We start from the raw sequence: 5,943 nt of genomic DNA, 5'->3' as shown, positions 1-5,943 counted from the left end.
ATTATTATGCGTTCAGAGATCATAATAATCTGGCCACTCAGTGCATATTTTGCAATCTGTTTTCACTCAGCTATTCTGGGCTTTAGCTTTTGGATATGCAGATTAGGTTATATCACCCACCTGGCCTTTTCTAAAACACAGCCAAAATCTTTGGAAATAAGCTAAGCTCCCTGTGCTTCCCCCACAGTTTTGTTCCCTGTTTACCAAACTTTTCTTTTTGAATTATTGGGGTCTGATTGTCCAAGTGTGTTAGAGGCTTCCCACCATTGTCTCCATTTCTCTTTGACTTTTCTGGCCCTGGGATCCCATTATGAATTCTGTGGCTCGTTTTTGTGTTCCCTTCAATAAAATGAACTTCTAAAAGCATGTAAAAGGTGGTTTCCTAACAGCTAACTACCATAAACAACACAACCAGTTTTCTCTAGTCACTAACATAATCACTCTCTTGATATTCTGAAAAATGTCAGATCTACCAGATGTTGTGTGTGTGTGTGTGTGTGTGTGTGTGTGTGTGTGTGTGTGTTTTAATCTACCATTATACTTGTCAGTCCAAGCCTGCTCCATCCTGGTCATATTGATAAAATAACATTTTTCTAATTACTTCCAAATCTGCAAAGTTTTATTATTGTTCATGTTCTGCGCATTTATATAAAATCACTTAAGGCCAAAACATTTTTTTCCTAATCACTTGGCTATTATTTTCTATAACTGGAAGCACAGGCATCTCCTCTGACTTCAGGCTTCTGTCTTCTGAAGAATCCAGTACATTGTATTGGGTGAATATTTTTATAACAAATGAATGAATGAAAGTAGCATATATCACTTTCATTTGGAAGCATCCAGGATTAGAAATACTTTTCATGCATTTCTCCCCACAAATATTTTCCTTACATTAAAGCTATTAGAATACAGTTGCCAAATTTCTCTCCAAATTCTATCTTCCCAACCTATTGAGATACATTGTATGCTTCAGCAGGATCCTACCTACCTCTACCCCACACCCAGCATTAAAAGCCAAAGTTCAGAAAACTACTAATAGCTGTGTGATTTTTGTCAAGTTACTTAACTTCTCTGTACTTTAGTTGAGGAACTATAAAATAATAATATCTACTTCAAAAGAACCCACCTCTATAAAGCATTAGAAACAGTGCCTGACAAACACTAAGTCTTCAATAGACATTAGCACATATTATTTCTATTCCAGGCACTAACCTGTTACTGTTTTTGACAACTATTTGCTTTTTTCTTCCACTGACATTGATTTTTAAAATATATATTATTATAGATTTTTAGATAGAGGGACAGGGGAGAGAGAGGGAACCATTGATGTGAGAACAAAACATCTATCGGCTGCATCCTGCATGCCCCCTATCAGGTGTCAATCCCGGGTATGCCCTGACTGGGAATCAAACTGGCCACCTTTCAGTACATGGGACAATGCCCAACCTACTGAGTCGCACCAGCCAGGATGACATTGATTTTTTAACAGCAAAGAGGTGTTAAGATAATGAAGACAAAAGGCCCAAATCCAGACTATGAATGCAACATTAGTGAATTCTAGGACAGTGGTCGGCAAGCTCATTAGTCAACAGAGCCAAATATCAACAGTACAACGACTGAAATTTCTTTTGAGAGCCAAATTTTTTAAACTTAAACTTCTTCTAATGCCACTTCTTCAAAATAGACTCGTCCAGGCCGTGGTATTTTGTGGAAGAGCCACACTCAAGGGGCCAAAGAGCCGCATATGGCTCGCAAGCCACAGTTTGCCAACCACTGTTCTAGGACATGTGCCAACAGATCAACAGGAAGCACCAGCATTTTATCCCTGTTAAAAGACCTGCTAATTTGCAAAGTGATTCCTGTGAGCAGCCTCTAGAAGCAGCTGTAGGTTGGTGCTCTACTTTTAAAGGTTGTTTGACTACCAGAACATCTTGCCTACTCAATAGTTATGAAAAGGAGTAAAGAAAAAATGACTTGTAAGATCGAAAGAAAGCATATTTTAACCTGTCTAATGTAAAAAATGAAGCCATAACTTTTTCTGAATTTTCTTTTCTAAGATAGGAAATCTTGTCTGAAGATGTTTGTATGCCAAAAACCAAGTGCCAAGGATGAAAAGTTTTGATGCACATGTAAGAAACACGTGTAGAAAGTTTAGCCTTCCAGAAATGTGGCTGAAAGTACTAAGAATCATGGGCAGGCCTTGGTGGTCATTTCATTCCTTCCATTCACTTTACAGATGATGAAACTGAGTCCCAAAGAGGTTAGTGGCTGTCCAGTGTTACCAGATGTAGTCCCAGGTCATCTCATTGATGGTAAAGTTAGACCAAAAGTACATAGTCAAATCACCACAGCTCCACAAGAAAGGTAGACACCATATTAAAACCTGATAGACAAAAAAAATAAATAAATAAATCTTCAGAGCTTTAGTGGAACAGAGTATCCTAATATATAAAAACCCAGGGTCTGTAGTGACCAAACTGATGACCAGTTCATCCCCTGGCCCTCAGGCTCCATTGATCAGGTGATGGCTAACAGGAGAACCCGGGTCCCTCAGGCTCCAATGAATCCGTGGCAGCAGCAACTGGTGATCAGATGGAAGGCAGGCCTCTTGGTCCCTCCTCCTGGCCCTCAGACTCCAATCAATCCGTGGTGGAGGTGGGGAGAAACTGTGGACTGGCTTCCTTAGTAGTCCTATAGGTTCAATCTACAGAGGACAGGCCAAACATCAACAAACCAGCACCTCTGGCATGATCCCGAGAGCACTGCTGGCCTCCTGGAACTCGGCCTCGGGCACTATGGCCGCTTCCCCTCCCTAGATGCTCCACAAGGAAGAAAGGATACCTCCAGCAGCACCAGGGGTGACCAGCAGTGACTAACTGCTCTACTTCTCTCCCTGTGTTTCCTCCAGGTCACTCAAGCCGGCCCCCGCCCACCCAGCTCAGATGAAGTGTGATCACTGCACACAAAAGGAATGTAGTAAAAAACAAAAACCGATGACCAAGAGAATGCTACAGGCAACGTCTGGAGTCTGGCTCAGGAGAACAGAGAGAAGGGAGAATTCCATAAGTTGGCCGATGCCAAGATATTTCTGAGTGACTGCCTGTGTGACAGTTGTGTGACCGCAGAGGAAGGAGTCCAAATTTCTCAACAGAACACCAAGGACTTCTTCTGTGTTCTGAACCTTAATAAGAAATGTGATACCTCACAGCACAAGGTGTGGCACTGTCCGTGTGTCCTCAGTCTCTGCCTTATTTTGCTGCTAAATTCAGCCTCAGTGTCACTGATGCATCCAGAAGGCTCTGTGGCTTTCTCAAAAGCCTTGGGGCGCACTGTCTTTGACATGAAGATAGCTGCAGACTTCAGCATCCTGGAGAGTCAGAAGGAATTTGTGTGTCGGTACTGCCAGCACCATGAGGAAGAGCCCCGACTACCCATGCTGACTTCTGCCTGCCCCAGCTGAGACTGATATGCAGAGCGTGTGCTGGGTCACTCCATCACCCCCACTTCTGCACGGCCAAGCCTCCCCAGCAGATCATGGGCTCTCTGGTGAAGGATTACTTCACCAGACTGCAGAACCTGTCCCCAGACAAGATTTTCCATGTAATTGTGGCCCCGTGTTATGACAAGAAACAGGAGGCCCTTTGAGGAGATGTTCCCACATCTTTACATAGTTCCCAGGGTGATGACTGCATGTTACCTCAGGTGAAATTGTCCAGATAATGGAGCAAAGTGACCTTGCCTCGAATGATGCCACCGTGGACACTGTTTGGAGAAATGAAGGAGAAGGAGGTGAGGCTCCATGAGTGTGCCAGCTCCGACGGGTACCTGGCACACATCTTCAGGCATATGGCCAAGGAGCTGTTCAATGAGGACGTGGGAGTGTAGGGAGCCATTATAGGGTTAAGCCTCAGACTGACCTGTTGGCAAAGCCACAAACAAGTCCCAGCTTAGAGGGCACAATTAGCATAATTAAGCTTGATCTTGTGACGCTCCCTAGATCTTTCCTGGGTAGCTAATGGCTGTGGGAGGTGCAGCAAGTGCTGCCAAAACAAGTGAAACTCACAAGAACATTGTAAATTACCTTGTTTACCTCTGACTATAAAATAAAGGCTCAGCTTGCAGTCTGGATCTTTTCTGTGGTCTCAGCCAGGCACAGAAGATCCACCTCGACCCAGCTTATTCTCTTTGTCTGTCTTTTCTTCATCCTTTGCCGGCTCCCCTCAGGCTTGCCAAACCCTTGGCTGTGCTGGTGCAGACATGGGAGTGCTCGCCTACCACACCCTGAGGAACAAGGACTTCCAGGAGGTCACTCTTGAAAGGGACAGAGAGGTTCTGCTATGCTTTGAGGCTGCTTACGGCTTTAGGAACATCCAGAAGTGGTCCTGAAGCTGTAGAGGGGCAAGTTCCCCTGCCACTTTGCGGAGGTCCTGGCCTGTGCCAGGCATGCCTAAGCGGCAGGGGCCAGGCCCAGGCGAATGACCAGCATGCAGACAGGCACTGCTGCGGCAGATGGAAGGCATCTACACTGGCATCCCAGTGTGGCCCCTGGATACCAGGGCCCATGTGCAGGACCTGTACCAGGAGTGGCTGGGGGAGACTCCCCCCAGGCCCAGGCAGCCCTGCACACCTCCTAGCAGGGCCCAGGGCAGCCTGCCAGGACATCAAGTGATAAAGGTCCAGCAGACGCCTGGCCTGCAGGCCACCTGAAGAAGGGTGTCAGACATGTGAAGGAAAGGCTTAGCATCTCTGTCATCACTTTGGTTTTCAGAATTCCCTACTCCCCATCTGTTGACTCCCTCCCTCTGAGGGGTGCTGTCGTTGTCACATGGGTGCAACTGGAATATTGTATCTTGAGAGGATTGCCCCAATGTACGTATCCTTTTATCCGACAATGAAAAAATCTCAAAGAACAAGAATGGAGACAGACTACTGTCCTTTAGGCTTAAAAAGCCCTGGAAGTGTCCTGCGAAGAGCTGAGACTTGGTTCTGTCCATGCGCCTCAGAGAGATTGGATGAGGAAATGGCCCGGTTTGGCCCTAACTTTACCCACTTATGTTACTCTTGAAGGTATCTTTGCCACAATGTGAATAAATGTCACCTTTTGGAATAGGGGCTCATACGAAAGTCTGCATTTCCAACTTTTCTTGAAACAGATCTATGTTCTGCAGCTGTGGCCACTGTCCTGAGATCAGGTCCTGTTGACCAGGTCCTGTTGCTGGGAATCAGGGGGCACTGGAGTGGAGGCCCCCCTCCGTACATTCAGGGATTGAGCTGAACTCACTTTGGGGGAGGCCTGGCAAGGGTGACAGGTGTCACAGATGGAAGGATGGAGAATGGAGAGGCGGAGACCCTGCTCGGTCCCTGCCTGGGTGGGGTCAGGCAGATGAAGGCTGGCCAGCCCGCCTCACAATTGGGTGAGATAGCGTCCTCTGTGTCCACCTCTCACCCAGTGGACCCAGCCACTCCCCTCAGCTCCAGGCAGCCCTCTGAGTTCCACAATAGAGCCCTCTGCCCTCACATACTGCTTGCTCTAAATTAGAAGGAAGAGAGCAGCTGGCCCACAGACAACTACACAGAAAGATAGGGCTCACAGCTGGTGAGCGCAGTGGCAGTGGCAGGAGCCTCTCCTGCCTCCATGGCAGCCCTAAGGAGCAGTGAACTGAGTGGTAAGGAGCAGTGAGCAGGCAGGCGATAAGGAGTGAGGGGTCCCAGATTGTGAGAGGGATTTCCAACTGTCGGCAGGCAGACATCCCCTGAGGGGTCCTGGACTGTGAGAGGGTGCAGGCCAGGCTGAGGAACACCTCCCCTCCAGTGCACAAATTTCGTGCACCAGGCCTCTAGTTCCTTCAACATTTAGAACATAATGAAGAAAACATGTGAAGGCTCACCTTGAACATTACCCAACATGAATGCCACAAAACAAAAGAGTTCCTAGAATTTTTC

General features: G+C 46.7%; 1 pseudogene across 1 annotated transcript; it reads left to right on the top strand.

Moving 5' to 3' along the window:
• The first annotated feature begins 2,942 nt into the window (after window positions 1-2,942).
• On the top strand, window positions 2,943-4,634 carry LOC308244687 (nuclear prelamin A recognition factor-like; annotated as a pseudogene). The gene is made up of 2 exons: window positions 2,943-3,873; window positions 4,256-4,634. The product of its transcript is annotated as a nuclear prelamin A recognition factor-like (transcript).
• Window positions 4,635-5,943: the final 1,309 nt, after the last annotated feature.

Source organism: Plecotus auritus, assembly GCF_963455305.1.
Source record: "Plecotus auritus genome assembly, chromosome: 3".
Lineage (NCBI taxonomy): Eukaryota > Metazoa > Chordata > Mammalia > Chiroptera > Vespertilionidae > Plecotus > Plecotus auritus.
This window is presented reverse-complemented; position numbering and strand designations above follow the sequence as displayed.